Here is a 22,353-nt window from a genome sequence, read left to right on the forward strand (position 1 = left end):
CGATGTTAACGTATGGTCCCAGGTACTAAGTGTGTGTAAATTGACAGGATTATCATGGAATCCACACAGTCAAACTTTCATCGTAAACCCGTATATGCACATTGAAGAACTTTGAAGTTCTGGTCACCTTATGGTACAAATGATTGCAGAACCTCTGAACACAAATGTAATTGTTTAAACAGAAATACGAATTACTTTTAAAAACAATCGCGAAAAGAAAATCCGAGTATTCGTGAACCTTTGAATTCAAATATATCTAAATTAGGCAAACACTCATATATGATATCCAAATAATGCTAAGACATGTTATGCAAATTAAAAGTTAAGATTATCATGACTTTATATATGTGTGTTTACTTCTTGCGGTGTGCTTTAAATGCATCGGGTATAAAGTGAGAGTTGACATGTATTTTCCTCTGTTATTGTTTAGTTACCATAGGTGCCAGAATAATATTTGCTATTGAGGGATAACACAAATGTATTGTTTAGAATGCGTAAATAATGTTGACATACTTTTAAGCATCATACGTTGTTTCCAATATCTAGTCTATAGGAATTGTAAAACGAAAATAAAATGTTCAATAATATAAATATAAGTGAAATGGGTATTCATATATTAGAAACAATGAAGGACAAAGTATGAAATGCCTTAATATACACCATTACATTCTTCGCTAAATCCTTTAACCTCGCTACCAGAACACCTGGTCACTCTTTTTAGTGTTCACCATCTTTGGTCTCTGTGTTATTTCCGGTACGATCGGGAACGTGTGGCGTGCATCGTGAGCATCTGCAAAAGCTACATGCAAACGGCGAAAATTTTATTCTTGCGATTATTGGTGTACTGATTAGTTTTTGGTAAAGTGTTCATTTACATATTTATTATTATTCAAGAAACTGACAATACTTTCTAATGATTTATGCCAAAGTAATTATAATTATAATTTGATGGCATGTCTGGTCTCCCACGTCCGGTTCAACCTTTTCCTTTAGTAGATAATGCAGGAGACTCTCCATGACCACCATCCCTCTATCTTTATCGGTGAAGGACCCATCTCCAATTTGAGATTCGCTGATGACATTGGCCTCATGGTTGGCACAAGCAGTGAACTTCAAGTTCTCTCCAACAGACTCTTTGCACTAGCAGGAGCATACGGGATTGAGGTCAGCACGGAGAAGTCGAAGATCATGGTGAACGACCAACAGCAGTGCAGCCATCACCATGAACGGCAAGAATCTTAAAGTAGTGACCAGCTTCAAGTACTTGGGCGCAATCCTGCCCAAGGATGGTACCAGTACCGCTGAGGGCCGAATAGGAATTGTTATGGAGGCAGCATATATGACCAGATTGCGCAGGTTGTAGACAAGAAGTTTCGTCAGCACTCACCAAGTACAGGCTCTACAAGTCCCTTGTAGTCTCCACCCTACTCTACGGCTGCGAGACCTGGACGATTCACACCGACACAACGCAGGATACAGCATATGAACATTAATGTCTCCGAAGACTGCTCCGCATCTCCTACACGGAGCACAAGACCAACGAGTACGTTCGGAACATGACTGCAACACTTGTTGGTCCACAAGAACCCTTACTGACGTCCTTAAAACGATGAAAGCTGGCTTCGTTTTGACCCGTCAACAGGCACGACTCTCTGAGCAAGACTGTTCTACAGGGCTAGCTGTAGGGAGGTCGACGTCGAGGCCGTCAGAAGAAAAACTGGATGAACACTGTAAAAGAGTGGACATCCCTTCCCATTGATGAATTAATCTCAGCAGTACACAAAAGACCTGACTGGAGGAGAAATTCTGTATCGTTCGTACATCATTTTCTCCCAACGGCCAAACAGGTAAAAAAATGAATAATAATAATAATATAGGTTGCGTGATTACAAACTGAATATAGATACTAGTGAGTTACTACAAATTTAGTATAGATTTTTGTGAGTTTTTATACCTTAATTATTTGAGTTATTTATTTAAAAAATATATTTGTGTTATATTATAATTTTTTTTATATCAATAGCATCTTTATTGACTAATTACATGTGAGTTATAGGATTTACATACGTTCCTGTATGTATTATAAATCCATGTCTAACATCCGCATGGTTCCATCTTAAACCAATCAAATATCCATACATGCGTACCACAATAAAACATTATATATATATATATATATATATATATATATATATATATATATATATATATAGCCTATAAGAACATAATATAAGACTATTTAAACAAAGTCGAAGCCATCATTTTTATTTGGTAATTATTAATTGGGTACATACGATGTTAACGTCTTTTTTATGTTGAGAATACTTTACAAACATGTTCACATGACATAAATAAACTAGAACAGTAAAATACAGGCGATTAACAGCTTATTGTTCGCTTTTTAAATATTTAATGACCCTTATTGAGTATTCGACCGTAACACGAATTATCTCATAACGTTTTGTTTTAATGGAAGGTCTTGTTAATATGTAATCTATAGTTATCTATAGTTATCTATATGTTTATCAGCGTCGTATTGGTTTTATTTGACTTCAGTTAATTGCTTATGACATCATGACTTGGTATCAAACATTCTTGTATTCACTAATAAATATTTAATTACTCTGCATGCTCGGCATGGCTAAATATCCACAGTCTGTATACAAAAACATACGTCTCGAATTTTCCATAGTTGCCGAAATATTCATCCCGTATTTCACACACTAAATACATTTAATAAATAAGTCACACAAAGTTCGTTTTCACCTAAACTTCACCTTGTTTAAAAAAGGCGCATATATATTAAAGCGCTTAAATTAGCATATAACTTGTCATGTGCGGACAAAGACGAAAGATTCCGTCGTTAAATTTCCAGTTGATAAAAATCACAGCGTGTTGTTAGCTGGAGTTGTTCGTTACTGAAATTAAAATGGATCAAATCATCAGCACGGTATTCAATGTTTGGTAAATCGAAAAATTAGTTCCACAAGAGAGGCATAACGTATGCCATATTTGTAATGCACTCACGTACTGTTGTCATCTTTACTAATCAGTGTTGTTTCATTCTGACGAGTTAAACGTGCGACTGAAACCTTTATTGTTTCATTAATACGCTTGAGAATTTGACATCGATATGTGATGACTGAGAACAAAAGCGAACTGTTCAAGCATTGTAGTATTTTGGTACATCTGTAAGTTATAAAACGTTGTATGGTCAACAAATTCTCAATATTTTAAGATTTTCATCAATATAATGACTGAGTTTTATTAACTTGAGAGAATTTGTTGAGCAAATGAAGAAACTTCAGATGCCCTTCAGCGGTAATAATTAACCAATCATGTGGAAACAAAATCAAAAGCAGGATTCGCAGAAGTCTAAACACTAAAGTATCGCTAGTTGAGTTACAAATGACATCGAGCGGATATGATATTTTTCAATATAGTAAAGGCAAACGCATTTTTACCATTTAACAGGATTTGTATTATTTAAGTAAAGTTAAACTTGTCTTCACACGATCATTAATGTTCTCTTATGCATGAACATAAAAATATACTCTAGTAACGTTTACAGATATATATAACTATGTAACATACATGCATGTGTAATTGTAACGGGGATTCAATTGAAATACTGATTTCTATATTATTTTAATTAAAAATGTTTATCAACTTAAACATTTGTACAATTGTCCACTATGATGAATGTATTAAATCATGAACGAACTTACACGTATCATATAGTTTGTATATATATATATATATATATATATATATATATATATATATATATATATATATATATATATATATATATATATATATAATAACGTGAACACATTAAAAAACAGTAGTTCGTGAATGATAAAACATGCATGCTACACTCCCAGCTATTACAGTTACCATTTCTTCGGATGTTTAATGAAACGGATTTGTATATCGCCGAAAAAAAAATCATAGTCATGATATAAGCGCTTGCAGACACATACTATATAAACATTACATACGATAAAAATACATCGGGGGTAAGAATCCCGCCTTGACTTTCTTGAAAGCAATATTTTAACCGTTACATTTGTCTACAACACCGCTCAAATAATGTGCATTGGAGACAAACAACAACGCGTAACAATACATGACAGGCGAAAGGAATCAATTTATTCGATGAACAAAACGAGGTTTTGAACTGCAACGAAATACACGCATCTAATTCCATTACGCGAACACGAGCAATAAGATATTGGATTTATTGTGTTTCATTTGCAGATATGTTTTGTCAATCACCCTTCTGTTTCCTTTAAGGTATATGCCTTCTTTCAGCACCTCATATGTTAAGCATCAAACCAATAACGCACACACCGAATGTTAACAGTGTCCGTTTATTCCTAGTCAATATAAACTTAAAAATCATTACACGATCCTAATTGCGATCTACTTTGAAATCCCCCTTGTAAAGCTACTTTTACAGGATTACTCTTTATTCAACGAAATTTACAAACATAACCACTAGCTGCTTGATAAAGCACACGTTCGCAGATGCTCTTTTCTATCAAATAGTTTATTTAGTTAAACATATATAATTAAAATGCAATGCTTGGTAATTGTTGCAGATAAATAAAATACTTAAAACAGTAACTCATATAAATACATAGATCCTTATTTACATGAGTTTTGGCTTTCCACGTTTGAGCATATTCAGTTCTTTAAGAATGCTAATGCGATCATATTGTTTTGTCTGCTTTCAGATAAGTTAGTAGACAACATGGCATATGTTTATCAACGTGGGACTTAATCGTCCAACATTTTATATCTTGGGTTATCAAATCGTTCATACAACATACACATAGAATAGAATATGACGTTCTATCTGTAACATGTTGCAATAATGATATTTTTGTAATAAAATAAATACTCATTCTACGATCATGCCTTGGTGTTCCAAATTGGTTTGAACAATACTTGTTGTTAATGGAACAGTTAAATATACTAACTACACTTTTATATGAAAGCTTTTTAAGACGTGTATGAGTCACAATTTCTTACCATGTTTTCTTATAAAAGGAATTTCAATAGCGAGCGTTTCGATAGCTTGCTAAAGGTTTCCTGCACGAGTTTCATGGTAATTTAAGATTCAATATGCATCAATTATATGTTACGTTGACAATTAAAACTAACTATGGTTGCTTTATAAAGTGCGAATAAGAACTGAATATGATTTTCATTTGATCGATTCTGTTAATTTGAATATTTATTATGAATATACCTTCTTGAAAATTGTAACAGTAACAGCGATTGAATACGTTTTATATATAGCTAACATTTCCTCTACATACAGTCGAAAAATGACACCTTCGAGTAACCTCATGGTTAAATTAGCTCAAAGTGCCTTCACGTCAAAACACATAATATGTTTCTCATAGTATTAATCATCGCCTATTACCGCAAATACTATTTATAATATATCTCGTTAGGCCGTAATTACGGACGTAATCATGTTTGTGTTCAAATATCTCTCGAATCTTTTGCTTGTGTTCGTGATTTTTGGCAGGGTTGTGTAGCTAATAAAACTTTTTAATGGGTAATTTAGTTGTTGTAATTGAACTTATACATTAAAACATACCGCTTGTTCCAAAACTGGATGTATTTTAGGCAGAATGTAAACATGTTATATCGCAAAAGGAAGTTTAACGATAGCAATAATTTATTAACAAATTTTGTTGGCGTATTGATAGACCCTCGAGAAACATTCAATAAATTCGCTTGTTTTCACATAATAATAAAACTATAGCTCAAAAAACAATATTACGAATGAAATGTCATAGAGAATTTGTCAAATAAAAAAGAAGAGGTCGCACAAATCTATTGACGCTGCCGGAGTCTCTCATTTGCAATATACCATAGGGGTATCAACCAACGATGGTGTACATTTTCCAGTTGTAAACGTTTCTTTCCTTCATATTCCCACTAGTAGTCATCTGCCCGTTTTATATACTGCTTGCGGTATCTCTACGCCGGGCGGCACTTCAGAGGATGGCGTCCCAGGAGACCGAATCAAACAGCGCTACTCAAGTGAGTCAGTCAGGGCAATTTTATGTGTTCAGAATGCTAAGTTAGTTTTCTAATTATATCATCAAATCATGTGATCTCCTCTTGGATAATGAGCGTTCTTGATAACATTAAATTCGCAATTGTCAAATTGTACATAGAGTAGTTATTTATATTCTTAAGCTTTCAGGACATCATAATACCGTTGACATTTACATGATTAACTCACTTGCAACCAAAATCCTCGCGATAATGTAGTTTTTAAATAAATTCCTCGCCAAAATATCCATAGTGCGATGGTGTTCTAACAGTAGAGATTTTAGATGGCAGACCTTTTATATTAGTTTATATATTAATGCTCAGACGAAGATAAAAACTGCAGCGACATATCTTTTGTAATGTACAGACATCTTTGATTGTGTTTTGATAACACTGAAATTTAACGTGTTTGACACCCTACAACATAAACACATTATAGGGTAGTAAATCAGCATCTGATGATTTTCAACACTCCATTTGGTATTTAATACTTGAGGAGATCTATTTGAAACATGAGACGAAGAACGTTTGTGCGTTTGATGTATTGGTATTATTTACTTTTATAAAGCGTCCAAAAAGCGTCCATTAAGCAATGGTATCAATTAAATACTCTCCTTGTAAATGTCTAAGAGAAGAACTAAACTACTAGTTTCCTTCACTTAGTTATTAAAAGGCCAATTACAGAGAAACAAAGAATCAGATTCTAACAACCACACAACTAAAACACCACTACTCTTCATAGCGCTATACTCTACATATCTGGTGTGTTCACAAACTTGATATTGCTATGCAACACATGACATATCATGTTTACACGTTTCGTATTGACAAATGAATATATCTGATAAACGATGCAAATCAGTAAATGATGATATTTTTGACGACTGACGACTTTCAAAATCCTTTGAAACAACAATAGCCATTTTGTTTTTACCATCCCACAAGGTTGTTCGAATCGTACCAGTTCGCTGCAGATATTAGACACTAGCGCTTTAGATAGATCATACATTTGAAAACATTAAACACCTCCTCTAGAACAACAACAGCGAAGAGGACTAATATTCCCTTCTTTTTTAAAGCGGACTTGCCTTGGAGAGTGTAGTTAAATTTTGTAATTTTGTATATTGAATAATCTAGCATAATCTCTAAAAGGCAATTATTTTGAAATCACAAATTACACGGCTAATATATCATGTATGTGCTATCAAAGTGTGGATCCTTTAAAAATTTTATCCATTCATACCCCTCCACACGAAACCTGCTGCGTCAAATTTCATGGGTGAGGTGAAACATGGAACATCTTTTCATAGTTCGAAATGTGAAACTGTATGGCTAAATTGTATGGTTCAAGCAACCGGATCTTAAGAGTTAAAGTATAATAATAAGAACAGTCTTTGTTAAAAAGTTTATTCTATCAAGCGTCGATTCTTATACTTATATTTACCTAATATATCTGACGCACGCTTAGTGCATTCTGGATTAAATGAAACAATAAGCTTACGTAAATATATAGTTTGAAAAATACACATACAAACTAGAAATTATGCAAAGCAGACACAAACTCGTAATGTAACATATTGTATGCGTCGCAGGTAGGTTAAAGGATGTATGTTCTTTGCAATTTAGCTCGCAAAGTATGCTATCAACGGCATCGTCTTCGGTATGCCACTTAAAACACAGATAAACGAGGTTTTAATTACTGAACATTAAGGACGAACAACGAACTTTGATGTACGGAACGCCTGTGGTCCACAATATGCGTCACAGGTAATACGTTGAAGATTCTAATTCCTTTGCCAGTTTGCTTGCAGTACATGCTGCATTTCGACAATGTCGCCGGTATTCAACTGATAACAAATATAAACAGAGATTTCTATTTTTAACATCAGTTTAGATAAAGTAGCACTTTTATTGTATGCTAATGTACGGACGTTCAGTAACCCAATAAATATTCGTGTATCATTATTTCTTAAAACTAAATTCTAAAATAAAACGTCGTCGTTGACAAACTTAACCCAAACAATTAGCGTTTAGAAAACCAATAACTAGTCCAGTGAATTATAACTCCTACTGTGAAGGGTGATGCGAATCAGCCCGTGTTAAAACAATGTTTGATATGTGTATCGATGTGTTTGTTTTATGTTATTGTTTGTTCTGCACACGGTGTATTGTATTTTAGTTTGGTCAATCGTCAATCCTTTATTATACAATGTCATTCCAAGCGGTACAGAGATGCATTCAAATAAATAATGTGTCACTACAGACGGAAACGAACTCTGAATTCGAGAAAGAGTAGCATTGACCAGTCCTATTACTGCAGCGGAAAATGCTCACGACCTCCAGGCAGACCCATAGTACGCCGATCAGACATACCCGTAAACAAACTCGTTATGAGATCGGGCACCATACACACACAGTTTAGTCTTTCATGAAAAGGTAACAGTGACTTTGAAGGTGTTGACCCCACCATAGAGCGTCTTTTAATGGAGACTAACCTTTTCGACACGCACAATGAAAATGTGGACAGCAGGTTACTACGGACGTCGTGGACAACGATTCGCCACAAATAATCGTGGTGTAGCGTGTATGCGGTAGACACGGTGTATCATTGCTTATTTTAATATTGCGACTCAGAAGATTTGTAGAATCATTCACTGTCTGTAAACAGCGCGTTATAAACATGTTTTATATAGGACGTCAACGAAAAGCCATGTGTTTGTATTACTGTATGTAACTATTAAATGGAATCGCAGTCCTTTTTTTAGCTACATATCGAAAAGTTTTATTTGTTAACGTTAATGTTGAGTGATTTGTAATGAAAACACAAAATATTTGGTTCGACATATAAACACATTTAAGAAAAAATATGTAAATATGTAGTTTAGTTAAAGCATTTTTAAGTAGATGACATAAAACGTTTGTTTGTTGTTATGCATATTGTTTAAATAAAGTTTCTTTAGTGATCCGATACGGTTAAAACGTTAGCTTTTATTTACTTTTTTTTTTTTTAAATTAAATTCAGCTACGAATTGTTTGTAATACATCTTTTCAATTAGATACAAAATAATGTTAAAACATTATATTGTCTTATTTATATGAGCACATAAAATGTCTCACTTTTTGATACCTAATATTAGCCTATTTAAGAAAAACAAACAACTGATATTGGCCGTGTCTAAATATATTTTTTAAGTGTATGGCGAAGTCTAGTATAATTTGAACAAACTCTAAAAATATATTTCACCTCTCTTTTATGATTGATTCTACGAAATCGTTCCTTTAAAATTCATTCCCTCGATAAGGTCTGATGTCTTTTTTACAAATATATACTTTCAATGTGCTATTTTTGTTTTGCATTAAAACCAGAATATATGTCATCGAAATGTATGGTTTTCGGCATAGTGCATGTTTGATTTCGACGATTCCGTCATTGTATGTACATCTTTTATTTTATTTATAATTCTCCAAAAAATAACGCAGTCCAATAAAAGCAAATCATGTGTAATAATATAATGTATAATGTATTTTCTAAAGTGTAACACTCGTATAGATTTCGAAATTGGCGTAAACCAGAAAACATAATACGCAGGTGAAAGACTGTTTATCATATACGTTTTCTAAAAAACAAAAAGTTCTCATTTGTGTGTATTATCTGTTAATGCTTTCGTTATATTCAATAAATTAAATACTATGACAAAGGGCTCATGACAAACGCGCGTACGCTTTGTTTCAAAAGTAGCTTATGATGAATTGATGGTCGCTTCCGTAAAAAAAACGAGGACAATACCACATACACATGCTATTATTATTATTTCTATTTTTTGTTAAATGTGCATAATGTTGCGGCACTTAAGTATGTGATGTTTATAATTCAGCATGTCGGGGTATTCCCACATGATCATTGTTATTTATTAGTACTTTACAATATTTTTATCACATATACACTATTTAATGTAATAAATGTGATGTGTCTATTGTATTGGCCGAGTGGTTTAACTAAGAATAGCTAAGGCTTCTTAACGTACGGCTTTGTTTCGGACTTCTTAAAAAATGCATGCGTTTAACATGTGTAATTTGTTTATAATAATTACACATATAACGTCCATGCAACATTATTATAAAGGTATATGAAAAACAGCTGTATACAAGCCCTCGGACGTTAATGACAAGAATGCGTATAGTTTGCATTGGTAACTTATTTTTGCGTATATTTTGAAAATGTTTCAAAGTAAAGATAGGAAACAGCAACAAGGTATACCATTAATGTTAGCTTTAACCATATAGTGTTTATAAAAAAAACAACACATACAATACATTTCAGTTTGTGAAAGGTTCAAATGTTGGAACTCAAACCTGTGAAATCTAGGTTTTGATATTCTGCTTATTACTTGAACACCTACATTACATAATTGGAAATGTGTTTCATCATCGTTGAATAATGGCATGTGTGAAATGCATCTTCGATAAAACGAAGTCTGGTAAAAAGTCAAGACACTTCAAAAATACTATATAGACTAGAATGTACATTGAAGTTTACCAAATGTAAACATATTGAATAACTACCATTTTACATATGCTGATTACATTTGTTTTTATATGATTGTATAATAACACAAATATTAACTGACGTTTTCAAGGATTATACCTTGTCTTTATCTCATAGTTCATGTTTCGGATAATATCGTACTTAAACTGATATATTTATTACCAACCACCACTCAACATCAGTGCTCAATAAGCACACACACATGGCGCGTTCAGTTCCTCGCTAGTGCTAATTGTCTATATAACTCTACAGGTATTCGTGTTAAAAAGAAAACCATTCAGTACAAAATACTCTAGGGAGACGATAAGCAATACCGCTTGGTATTCCGCACTCAGTTCACATGATTTACAACACAACAGCTGCAGCTACTGTACCTATCATTCCGCAATACAATATATTGTTAATCAAATACTACAATATTGTTATTATTGACAGGAACATTCTTATGGTGTCCATTGATGTATTTTTATTTTCAGCATCAATATAAATACGTGTTTGGATTTATCTTAATAATTTAGACCCCATGTCGACCAAACATAACTCCTTTTTAAACAGTAAGAGATTGTCGTTAAGATTTGATACCTCGGAGCCTGCGGTGTTAATGTCGTTATAACTGCATGGTTTTCTGTCGGAGATTTAGCTTTTGTATTTTTGTTTTCATGAAAATCGATGAGCCTCATAGTGATCATTTTAACAAACGTAACATTATATTGCATTGTTAACACATGTTTTTAAAGCATACATCGATTTGATAACGAGAAATACGCTGACAAATCAGGTTATGGTAAAGGCAGTTTGATTGGATGAATTTAAATATAGACTTTTACACAAAACAGATGTGATATGATACTTATTAATGGAGTGTTTGAGGTTGCCTAGCAATTTATTTGCCAGATTACCGACAATCATGGTGTGCTAATTTGTGTGCTAAACGAGCGTTCTGAAATGAGCACATAGATTATTTCGATTGAGTAGATTAGTTATGAAAATATAAGTTCCGTATGAGAAAAACATTTTTACTACAGAAGTGCCATACCACTACAAAACGTGTCGCATTGAATACTGCTATTTATAAGCGTATTTTATCAGAAATATCAATTTTAGCTCCATCAATCTGTAAATACAAAGTAAAAGGATTACATCGGAGAGCATTACGTAATATACACATACACAACCAGAACATAATGAGATCAAACAAATGATTTCATTACCTTGAACCTTGAAAACACTGACGTTATATTTTAATGCTATTATGACATCGATCGAAAACAATAACATTATCTTCCCACAATGAACTCCATCTATGTCTAAGATTTTCACTTTAATCTGTAATGTTGTCACGCCTTCTTGGAACTCTTTATTTGACGGAATGTTGTATTATTTGTGATTGTGTAATGCATCGAGTGAACATGATCTCCCAAATTAATATCTTTACAAGATATTGTTGTTAAAGTTCATGTTCAAGTATATAAATGTAATGCCTTACGTTTGAATCAACAGTCCATTCAAAGTTGGACATTTCAAATGTAATGTCAATGAATGAAGATTTGTTGGTATTGAGCTGGTTGTGATGATTCAAGTTCCGTGTTATTGAATACTTTCTTTTTGTATTTAGTGCTTAAGTTCACACATTTGAACCTAGCCATGCAGGTGAACTTCAGTATGTTAGTTGCGTGTGTTAAATAATACAATAAAATCTTATATTGTTTAGTATAAAGTCGCCTTGTTTTCTTTTTCAATGTGTCGTTAATTAGTTTAGTGTTATATAAAATTATGTTATAATACATATTGGGTACGTCACCAAGTACTCTCATGTGCATAATGTGCAGTACATTAAATGTGTGCGGGATTTTTATTTTGGACAGTTTGTAAACAGTATTTTTAAAAAAGAAAATGTATTAATACATATAACATCTGGTTCATGACTTTTGATACCATGTGACATCAGGCAAGCATGGCCTTTACGACGTCATATCACTTGCGCTCTTTATTACATAATATTAAAGTCATCAACAATATATTATCTTTATATTCTTTTTTATGTACAGTATTCTAATAAAAATTGTCCTTTTAGAACACTCGCTTGCTTACTCACAGGTCCATGTTCATGTTTAAGCAATACATAGTAAATTTAAACACTGTGACTTGAGTAGGATTGTTCAACTACACACGATGAAATTTAAACTACATCTAAAATATTGTTTTCTCACTTGTCTTAACTACAGTTCCACACGCCAATGCTTTCTCAACGTTATACAAATGGATGGTAACATTAATAAATCTTGAGATAAAGTTTCCTGAATCGCGTTTTATTCCGTTTGATATGTTTTTTATCATAGTAAATAGGTGGGTGACGGTCGCAGGAAACCCACATCGTACCAAGTTGGAAAGCAATGTATGCATATTATGTATATTTTTTAAAGCATGTGGTCATAAGTCATAGCTTGAACAAAATAATACAAACAATGTTTGTGAGGGTTGAGGTCATCCCACTCCGCAACCCACACAGTTTGCAAGAAATGTATGAATATTATTATAAATATTATACAGTTGATCCTCAATAATTTTTAACTTAACAAGAAAGTGACTTCAACAACTGTATATATTTTTTTAAATCAATATTTATATTAATAATATGTATCCATTTCCAATTCCTAGTGACATGTGTAAGGATCCATGGTAACTGAGAGAATTGACAATAGAAACATATTCAATCATCTGTAAACTTCCTTCTTTACATTGATTTATAAAAATATCTTTGCTAATTTCTGTTTTCCATTTTTTCCACACAAAAAGATTGTGGGTTTGACAAAGAAACATTTAGATAATTTAAAACCGGCAATGCTAAAGTTAAAATTATATACCTTAATTTTTTCCTATCGGTGTAAAAATCCTTCAAGACCAATTTGTCAACAAGGCTTTAATTTTAAGTATTCTGTCAACGTGTTTATGTTCCATCATTTATTAACGTCAACATACAATTTTAAAGCAAGCAGGTCAAATGTTAGTTGGTTCCAATTTAATTTCCATCTAATTTTAATGCTTTTCTTTTTTTACCTAACCAGATTACTACAGATCTGCAGAAATTTACTATTAATCATGAGAAGTGTATAAAGTGTAACAGTACATCAACAATTTCATGGAATGCAGGTAATAATACCTTTCGTTTGAGTTATGGATTAGTTTCCACTAAGAAAGTTGTGATGTAAGGCTCTGCAAACACATGTCCCAAATGTTGTCCAAAATGCCTTAAAAGTCATTGTAAAACCAGATGAACCTGAACTGTTGTTTTGGCATTTTTTAAACGGCCGAGGCCTCTATTAATGTTCATGGTCCTTCTAAAATATTAAACTGTTCACATGAAAGTTTGGGTATTACTATGTTATTTTCATTATTATTTAAATCTTCATAGTACATGTTTACATTTTGAGAATGACATATATTTGTGTAGAATAATGCAGCTTGTTTTACAATATTAAATTGGATTTGTAATACAGTTTCTTGTTCATAAATTAAGTTTGTCATTGTTTTTGTCGAATCATTGTACTTTTCACAATCCACTAAGCTCTCGACCCTATGACGACCCTTTGAAGTTTTCATTATAAAAGTTTTAGTTCTGATTTCAAAATAATTACATTTTTAACATTTTCATCAGTGATACCTGTTTCTAGTTCTTTGATTTCAGGACTAAGTTTCTGTTAACAAATATTGATCGTCAATCATTAATTGTTAGTCTTGATCATTTATATCAGACATGTTTTAAAAATAACGGAGACCATAATTATATTGTTGTTTCGTTCCGTACATTTTGTAGTTATAGTGTTTAAGTATTCGATACCATTTAATGGATTATTATTATCCAATGATATCCAATATGGCGGCGGTCAATTTATCGATTCTGGGATACATGCAACTCTATTGAAACATACTCACTATATACGGCTTCCTGGTAAGAACGCGGTAAAGAAGCCGGAAGTGTGTATTCTTTCGGTATAAAAGACCGCATCGAATATAATAACAGTGCTGTTAAAAAAAGATAGAGGTTGATAAGGCGAGCCGAGATCCAACAACTGGTTCTGTTGCAAAACAATATTGTTTTAACATTAAAGGCATTGAATAACTATAATTTAAATTAAAAGCAGTTAAACATAAGATGCGTGTTTTTAGTTATGGTAAAGTAACATGGAGCATAGACAATTAAAAAGGAAAATGTAAAATGTAAAATAGTTCTTTAATATTCCTTTTTACGAACAGTAAATAAAACATTTAAATGAGTATATTTACTTATTTACAGCAAATTATTTTTTGCAGTCATTTGCTCTGATGACGTTTCTCGTTTCAGAACGTGGAGAGGGCGTCAACATTGAACTCGTATTTTTCAATATTCAGCTGTTCCTGTGTCTTTTGAAAGTGTCAAAACATGACCGGAAGTCGGCGTGTTGTGTCCTCGATCGCTTTCTCCTTCTGAATTCCCCACTGAATGTCCCGCGTCTGACGCACTCCCTCCGCTGACACCACGCTTTGCACGACACAATGAGCAGCCTCTTAATAGCGAATACCTTATGCTCGCATCCGCTGCGTGTGTCTGTCGAGATATTGATCCGTGGCGCGCTCTCGAACTTGTTCGCAAGATAGCGAATTTTGAGCTTCATTTCAAATAATTTCAAATCACTTTTATTAAGTATTGCATTTTAAATACCCTATCGGTTTCATTGGCTTGGACGGCTTCTGTCTGTCCTACTTTCCGTCGACCGTCCGTAAGTACTTTCGTGTCACAAATGGTAATGGTTTTCAAAATTACTGAACATGCTTAGGTGCATTTGTATACTGTATACTTTTTATACTATAAAAATGCACTATAAGAAAATGCATGTTCTCTTAATTCTAAAATCAAAGGTCAGGTTGCTGTTTATAAACACAGATCATTTTTTAAATTGTTAGTTCAAAAATAATACATCAGATATTATCACGAAACTTCGTACACATATTCACCAGAAGGTTTCACATACGTCTCTTTGAGTTATTGTTATGTACTGAATTGATAATCATGTCAAGCGAACGAAATTGCGTCTGAAAGGGATACCAGAAATTCTACTTATTGTTTTCCTGTTTATAAACGACATTCAGGCTGTATAGTATGTTTATGTCAGAGGAAACAAGACAAACATTAACATACGTGCATGAACATATGAAAGCTTTTTGTACACTATGGTAAATATAAATACGTGATGACACCAACACAATGTAGTGCATACTTGGTAAACACACGTAATAACACCGATGGCAGAAACAAAATGTATGGTATACTTGATGAACTTTAGTAAGCGAAGCATGTACATCGGTTAGATAACTAAGTGCGTGCAAGTATTATTGCATGTAAAATCCAATCAACAATTTCTCTTACGTTACGAAAATGAAAAATGTGTGCATTTGAAGATCATCTTTCCCAGAATTGATACAATATTATAAATGCTAAATAAAGTACTCAGATTGAGGTCAACAAAGTGTGACAAAAAGTTGCAAAGTACATTAAAATCACGAAAACTTGACAACGGACATAATGCCATTCTCAAGAAAATGTAGATTTGTGTACATTTGCTCTGTGTTAGATATTTAACTTGTAAATATTAAACTTTTTAATATCAAACATGTAAGTATTAAACTTAAAAATATTACACTTGAAAATATTAAACTTGTAACTGTTAATAATTCTAACTAATAAACTTGTAACTATTAAACTTGTAAATATCAAACTTGTAAATATTAAACTCGTAAATATTAAACTTGTAAATATTAAACTTGTAAATATTAAACTTGTAAAAATTAAACTTGTAAATATTAAACTTGTCAATATTAAACTTGTAAATATTAAACTTGTTAATATTAAACTTGTAAATATTAAACTTGAACATATTAAACTTGAACATATTAAACTTGTAAATATTTAACTTGTAAATATTAAACTTGTAAATATTAAACTTGTAAATATTAGACTTGTAAATATTAAACTTGTAAATATTAAACGGGTAAATATTAAACTTGTAAATATTAAACTTGTAAATATTAAACTTGTAAATATTAAACTTGTAAATATTAAACTTGTAAATATTAAACTTGTAAATATTAAAGACATAGGTCCTGAATGGTCCCAAGTACTTAGAAACACGCACACACGTAAACCCTCTTGTTATTGAGTTAATATAATGCTTTAAAGGTACCGTAAACCACGAATGACGAAAAAAGCAAATTTCTAGAATACCGTATTTTTTTTATAATTATTAGTTTATATTGATTAAAATATTGCGACTGGCATATTACATTACTTGAAAAAAGTTAATATTTTCAATATATTCGGTAATACAATTTCGCGATGTGAAATCGAAAGTACATCGCGAAAATAGGTGACATAACGATATACACACTATAAATAACGCAAGTAGATTGATCATTTTATATATATACATACAATTTACTACGCATGGAAAATTTGCATTCCTGGCATAACCACGTGACGATGATGATCAATCTATTGGCGTTAACTGGTAGTTACCTGGTACCGGTACAAAGTAAAATTTATTACCGAATATACTTAAAATATAAAAAAAACTTAACAACTTTTCAAGTAATGTAATATACTAGTCGTGATATTTTAATCAATATAAGCTAATAATTGTAAAAAAAACGGTATTTTTAACTTTTATTTTTTCGTCATTCGTGGGGGACGGTACCTTTAACATAACTAAACAAGTGAGTTTGAAAGTTGAACGTGTCAATGCTGTTTGTGTACGCATCTCTTTAAAATTGCGTTTTCGTGAATTGGAAACAAATGTCTATTGTTTTTTTGCCATTTTCGCAATATGCGATGTATCATAATAAATTATATACTTGATTATTATCCAGATTTAATTGCACAAAGTGTTAGCAGGAATTCAATGGTTTTTAGGAGTTGGTACTCTTGTAACAGTTTCAAACCACTTGTGTTTGGAGGACTTCTTAGAAGAGTTTATGACATGCTTAACAACCGAAGAAAATGAAAATACTCGACATAAGAAAAAACTAAATGATCTGTATCCTTTGAATGTAAGTAGAAATCTTATGTGGATACTTGATTAATCAAAACGCTTGGAGTGTGCAAAGAAAGAAGAGGAAGGCATGCACTGAAGTGAATTATTATTACGAGTTTTAATAAAAATATATTTGAACACTTTTCAATCCAATGTTTGTGTCATTATTAACATCTTAAGAATAGTCGATCCTTTTTGTGATATTAAAATACGAGAGTAATTTTCACCGTGTCAGGAAAAATATCATCTAGCGCAAATCTACGAACAAGATTGAAGTTCATTTTCACCTCCATATGATGAGTACACATTTCGCTAAAACTCCGTATTACTTCATAAAACTTCCTGCTTTTGAATTAATAAGAACCGAATATATACGTAATACTTGTATTTACCAATATTTTAAAACAGTTTCAAATACAATCGAACAAATATCATATAGTAAATTATATCAGCACGTTTTATTTTCAAATAGATTTTAAAATTGCATTTACATAATGTGTTAATCATGTGATGACATTTCTGGACATATGCAATCATGTCAGTAAATGTGAAATAAATGCAATAAATACAGTTATCTTATATTATTTAATTTGTTGTTTACTGTTGAAGTTATGGAATACTCTGCACAAACTTGATCTGCCAATGCCATGCAAATCAGCATCTTCGGAATAGAAATCTCCCTTTCCCAAGTAACGAAGTAGGGCAAGAACATGAAAAAAACAACACATTTGTGTAGTAGTTTAAATAAATATTGTATGAATAACTGGAATAGTTTTATTAAATAAATCGGTTAATTTTTATCTTGCTAATGATATTTTCGGGGTCAGAAAATTAAACCAGTCGTTTTAAGCATTCATGAAGAAGCATATATTATAAATAACTTAATATCCTTATTGGGCCAACCTACTAATTTCATGTACATCAATTCATGTATTTGAGCTGCTAACAACATTGATTAAATGAATTATTGTCGGCTAAAACAGTTTTTGATTTTCTGAAGTATATTAAAACATTTAATGAATTTATAGCGGTTCCATATTCTTTGAAGTTTGCAAGCTATGTGGGGCGCGAGATCAATCCCTTTTAAGACCGTGATGGGCAAAAATAGTCGTAGTACCATTTCAGTGTATGTAAAAATATACCGCAATTTGACACGCGCACCGCAATGTTACGGCATTTTACTTTGACAGGTTTTATTCGGTAAAATAGCTATCGAAAACCGTGAAATACTCTGTCAATCCTTCGCAAAACTTATGCAACTGTGCAAGATTTTGTGAATGACATCGTATTTAGTTATAAAATAGAATTTATCGGATAGTATTATTTTTAATACCTTGGGAAAATCTTATAAACAAACGGAACCGGTGCTAACAGTTGCACTAATTTAAATCGCAGCTTTATAACCCAAAGGGTTGGTGAGAGTTGCAAGGCGCCGTCTTTTGTCAAAAGGCGCACAATTTGATCACCACTGAAAATGCTAAGGAACACTGATACTGCAAAAACTTATCAACGTTTTCCTGTCTAAAGCACAAATTCATTTAAGCAATAAATAATTGTTTTTTGTTTACTTTGTTATTATTACGTATGTTCTAACCACCATATCGGGAAACTGTTGTAATGTTGCCGACTACAATATTCGCTTAGGTCGCAGTACATCAAAATTTTGCAAATCGTGATAATTGATGTAACTTAAGTCGATAAAAAATGTCAGCAATAATAGTGTGTTAAAACATTGTCGTGTTTTATAGGTTGCATGCAAAGGATAACGACCTTATGTTGCCATTCAGGAACATTTAAAATATTTTTTAAGTTTATGAATCGTTTTTTCTTATTGGTAACGAACGACGTCTGTTTAGTGTGGGCATGAAAACAGTGCGCAGAACTGCGATTGTGTTTATGAAGGGGTGCATATGTTCGACCAGAGCCGCCATAGCAAAAATTATCTAAGGCACTAGTAGTTCATGTTTATGGACTACGGAACTAAAGTTAACGAGGAATATATTTGGCAGATTTTAGATTGCATCAATATCAAAGATATAGATAATCGTAAGAAAAATAGTTTTGTTAACATTCACAAGTTATCATTTCACTTAAAACATTGTACCTTAGCTTTGTTATCGGTTTTATAGCGAAACACCGAGTGCTATAAATCATCTTTGACTAATTCCAAATGTTCTAGTATCGATTATTGATATATTCAGTATTTTGACAGCAAGTCCTCTTCGAGGATGTTCTGCTTTTCGATACGGGGTTCAAAAGACGAGAAATCGGTCATTTTCTGCCCATTGTCACATAGTGAAGATATCTAATGCCGCCATTACGTTAATATACGACGTCTGTTACCAGTCGTATATTTATGTATGCAATATATATATATATATATATATATATATATATATATATATTATGTAATATTATTTTACGATTTACTTTATGAAACGCGATGTCACTGAAACATCGTAATTTATGTAAATCGTTATTTTAAACTAGTCGTAAATCGTTGATGAAACCGCTCCCAGGACCAACATTTTTTTACACCACTTAGGAATCCCAACGACTTAAACGGGCATATCGTAGTTTGTGTCCGATATATATATATATATATATATATATATATATATATATATATATCCCCGAAAATACTGTTAATTTTTTTCCGATACACGCCTCCATTTAGAATTAAACTACAAACGTTGGCAACGGCAACATTAAAGTCTCGTTATAGATAGTGCGAATGCGTATAGCGTTACTTTTTGTACATGTTCTTCACAACGATTTTATAACTAGAACTGATTTTCAAGGGCCCTTAATTATTTCGGGAACCATATGTTTGGTTAATATAATACATGTGTTAATAAACATGTATCAAGTGTCAAACATCTCGATTACCGGTATAGTATTTTTGGAAACTATGATATCGTATTTAACGTCTATATGCCCTTTTAAATCTGAAACGGAAAAGACTCCATGTAGTAGAAATAATTGGTACTTGTTTTAACAAGGGACTTCCATTTTATGTGCATAGATCCTTCAATAAAATTGCATACACATTAATATGCAATCCATGTGAAAATGTGTAAGAGCAGCAGACTTCCTTGACCGAATTGATACGATAAGACAGCATTGAACATTTAATATAGCGACTTCAAAAATGTCTCCTCTGATTTGTTTATTTGGATCGGTAACTCTGTTTTCCTATGGCGGACAGTGTGAGTTAGCATGGAACAAGGTTTATGGCCTATTGTCTGCTAGAATAGACAAAATCATATTGGAGCAGGATATAATCAAACATGAGCAGGATGTCATGAAAAAACATATTAAGGATCTCATCACATCGATTACCGCTACTAATCAGCAGTTCAGTGAGGTGGCTTCTTTAGATCAGAAACTGACCTCTGTCCAGGAGAGATTCGAAAATATGGACAGTCACCTGAAAGAGGTCGCATCTGCGGAAGTAGAGCGACGCTCGCATCTGTTGAGACGCGGACTGGAGCAGGAGAAGGCAGCAACACAGTCACGACTAAATGCTTTGCTGAAAATTCAGGGGAACGTGCAGTCCGATACGAACGTTTTAATGAATGCCTCTGACGACTTTCGAGGTCAGATGTCCGAATTTAAGGAAACTCTCAAGTCTACGATGAATCAAGCATCCAAACTTCTATCAAGCACCGAAGATAAGATGAATACACATTTGAATGAAACTCGAGTTCATATATCTTATTTAGAAAAGGAGATGGATAGCTCGATACGGTGAATTGAAACTATGGAAAACGCACTGTCTGACATCAAAGCAGTAGCAAACGAAACACGAGCTCACATTATGACCGTGGAACATAAAGTAGAAACTGTGCAGACCAACGCTCGCTCTCTTCAGTCATGGATTCAAAGTCTGGACGGGACGCAAGCAGATATTAATCAAAGACAAGGGCTATTGAATCACAAGTCGAAAGGACACGAGGACAGATTGTTGGAAGGATAGAAACTCTGGACAAGACGCATTTAGACATAAAAGAAAAAGCTAACAAAACACAAGCTCACATCATGACCGTGGAACAGAAAGTAGCAACTGTACAGACCAACGCTCGCTCTCTTCAGTCACGTGTTCAAAGTCTTGAGGAGACGCAAGCAGATCTTAACTCAACGACAATGGCTATAGAATCACAAGTCGATACGATACGAGGACAGGTCGTTTGAAGGATAGAAAATCTGCAAAAGACGCAGTCAGACATAAAGGGAAAAGCAAACAAAATACAAGCTCAGATTGTCACCGTGGAGCAGAAAGTAACAGCTATGCAGAATGACATTAGCACCATCCAGTCATGGGTTCAAAGTCTTGAGGAGACGTAAACGGATTTTAACTCAAAGACACGGGTTGTCAAGTCACAAGTCGATACGACACAAGAACAGATATCTCTGCTCAAACATGGTTTAGGTAAGTGTGTTTTTTTTATATAAAAGTCATTAGCAAATTCGTAACTGAACGTCGGATCTTCACTTCTTTCGACTTCGGTTTATTGAAGATTAACGTATGAACGACATATGTAGTATTCACTAGGATTTCAAACTCAATCATAGATACCCTTTTAGGAACACAAACACATTATATTCTTTTTATTGTGATACGTGTCTAAAGTTTCCATAAGGATCTAGATTACAAGCACT

This window comes from Dreissena polymorpha, chromosome 11 (genome assembly GCF_020536995.1).
Source record: "Dreissena polymorpha isolate Duluth1 chromosome 11, UMN_Dpol_1.0, whole genome shotgun sequence".
NCBI lineage: Eukaryota > Metazoa > Mollusca > Bivalvia > Myida > Dreissenidae > Dreissena > Dreissena polymorpha.